The sequence below is a fragment of the Diceros bicornis genome, chromosome 7 (assembly GCF_020826845.1).
Source record: "Diceros bicornis minor isolate mBicDic1 chromosome 7, mDicBic1.mat.cur, whole genome shotgun sequence".
NCBI classification, from domain to species: Eukaryota; Metazoa; Chordata; class Mammalia; order Perissodactyla; family Rhinocerotidae; genus Diceros; species Diceros bicornis.
In genome coordinates this window covers 16959250-16962160 of record NC_080746.1, presented here as the reverse complement: position 1 = coordinate 16962160, position 2911 = coordinate 16959250, and positions in this window count along the sequence as shown.

The following is a 2911-nucleotide window of genomic DNA, read 5'->3' as shown; positions in this document are numbered from 1 at the left end:
GATTCAACAGCAAGAGTAACATCACGTCTCAATTATTGAGCACTCGCTATGCCAGGTGCTTCGCGGAGTTTCTGATGTTCCCTAGAATCCTTCAAGGTGCTGTGACCCTCTTGCAGGCTGGGTAGCTCGCCCAAGGTCACACAGCTGGTGAGTGATGCAGTCGGGGTCCTGACTCGGGCAGCCTGGCTGCAAACCGTGTACTCCAAACTCAGAAGCCCCGTCTCGGTTCCCACACCATGAAATGTCCCAGATGCCCCTCCCCGGACATCTCCCCAACTCCCCTTCTGCTTCGTTCACCCTCCACTCCACCACCTCTCCCCCAGATAACTGCTTCTTAGCCTCCAAGGCCTGTCTGCACGCCGTTCTGATCTAAGAAAACAAAACGGAATCACCCCTGATATCACAGAGTCCATACTTCAGTGGGTCCTGAAGATCCAGGCTGGGAGCTGAGCTCAAAGGCTGCTGAGCCCCCAGCCTCCCTGCTCTGAATAGGGGTGGTGTCTCCTTGGGAAGGGCCCGAGCCCTGACAGTTGGCATCTAAAGGCGGGGTGTGGCAGCTGGGCTGGGTAAGGGGAGCCTCGGGGATCTGGGAGTCCAGTCCTCCTGGCTCTCAATCCACTCCTAATCACAGAGCCCCGACCTGGGACCAGGCTCAATTTTCCAGTCCCTTCCGATCACCCTCTCTGTGGTCTCTATCACACAGATTATTAGAGCTGGGAAAGGACCTCAGGAATGATCCAGTGAAAACATCTCATTATATAGACAGGAAGGTCAAGACCAGAGAGGGCAAGCGGCTTGCCGAGATCACACAGCCCAAAGTGACATAGCCAGGAAAAGAACTCCCAACTACCTCGCCAGGACCTCCTGCTGAGCCCCAGCTCTGCCTGCCTCCTCCTCCAGCCCAGACCCCAAGGGGTCCTCCCGCATCTATCAGCGGGCTACCCATGCACCCAGAATAGCCTAAGCCCAGAGCTGGGTGAGGACGGGCGGTGGGGGCATGGACAGGCCTTTGCTGGGCTCGAGAGGAATAAGAATGGAAACAGAGTCTTGCTTCTCTCCTTTCTCTCCCGTTCTGGAGAGAGACAATTTCTCCCCGTGCACCTCCTCTTCCCTGAGCCTCTTGGGGCTGCAACAGTCCTGATGTTTTCACCGCGCTGCGGAGGGAGGCATTCTAAGAAGTGGAAAGAAAGGCTTCCCCTGATTGCTTTATAATCGCGGCTCTGACGGTAATGGAACTGGTGGGGAACGATGGGGGAGCGTGATGCTTGGGGGGCGTCCCCACCCAGGTCCCAGCAGGGGCCCAGGGCCTCCGGACACTGCTGTCCCCCTGCCTCCCCACCCCGCCAGCCTCCACGCTGCAGGTGGCAGCTTCCGGTGAGGCCCTGGCCTGGGACAGGCAGGGCCCCCGGCTGCCCCCGTGGCTTTCAGCCATAGGAATTCAGCTGGACCTGGGTCCCCATCCTTTATCCTTCCTCTGGAGCTGGCGGGCTTGTGGAAGGGCTCCAGATGTGGGGAGACAGGGCCTTTCTCAGAGAATTTGGGCATCCCTGGGGCCTCCTCACCATCACGGCCACAGGGACTGCTGGTCCTAAGGAAGGTCAGGGAGGCTGCAGGGTGCAGGGTGCCCATCGGGGTAGGCCTGCTGGAGGAGCACTCCTCAGAGGGCATTGCTCGGGGAACAAGCACCAGGGGCAGGGGGCTGTGGGGAGCAGCCAAGCCCAGGGACACTGTACTCCCAGCTCCCGAGGGAGGGCACCGAGGTGGCAGCACAGGGCAGTCCCCCTTGTGGTCATCTCTCCTTCCTGACAGCACCTGGAGGTCCTCCACCCACGCACTGGGGCCCTTCGCCTGCCTCTCCTTTCTCACCTCCTTTCCCCCGTCAGCCTCTTCTTGCCATTTCTCCCTTCCCTTCTCTGATTCTAAGGAGCCCCCTTCTGGGAAGCCTGGCTGCTGGCTGCCATCCTAACGCTCCCCTGGCCCAGCAGGGCGGGGAGAGGGAGGAGAGAAGGGTATTGCCCATCCATGACCAGCAGTCAGCTCATTTAGGTACTTTTACTAGGTGGGGGAGAGGGCTGTTCCCCTGGTGCCATTTGGCCCCCGGTGGGGAGCAGAGCAAGGAAGGACAATGAGAATGGAGGGGCCTGGGGTCCCTGGCCACACCAGGGGAAAGCAGATGGTTTTCTTGCATCCTCTTTCCCTCCCTACCAAGTCAAGCTTCCTCCTGTCTTGCTTGCCTCTTCCAGGAAGCCTTCCCTGACTGCTCCTCCAGGCCTCTCTGGGCCCCCAGGGACTGGAAGGCCTCATCTCTGTCCTCCATGCCCCAAGCTCAGGATGGCACTGCCCTCAGGAGCCGGGATCTCCTTCCAGGCCTCCGCTGTATGTTCCCCTATCCAGGAAGCCCTCCCACTACTGAAGTCTGAAGCCTCTGGTCAGCCTCCACTGCAGCCTGTGCGTAGTCACTCCTGGGTCCTCCTCCCCTCTGGGGACTCCAGGGTAGGCTGGCCAGGGGGCCTGAGTACTCACAGCCCTCGGGGTATTCGACACATCCCCAGGACCCCACCCCACCATCCTCCCTTCTGCTCATGTTAGCCGAGTGCTGCTCAGAAGGTCCAGTCTCCTGCACTGCACCTGAGAGACTCAGATGGGGGTGCGAGGGGTGAGAAGGAGACCCAGAGGAGCCACGACTTCTGGAGGAAAGAGGGGCAATGACCACACACTCATCAAAAGTAGAAAAAGTGTGTTCAGAAGAACTGCAGCCAGTGCCTCTGATGACCCTCAAGGAAATGCTTGTTCAATACACAAGAAGTGGGTGATCAATGGTTTATTCAGGAGGGGAAAGCCCAAGCTGAATGTCTCCCTCCCTTCCTCCCTCCCCACCCCTGCAAGCTAGCCCCCCCTCCCCAGAGCCCCC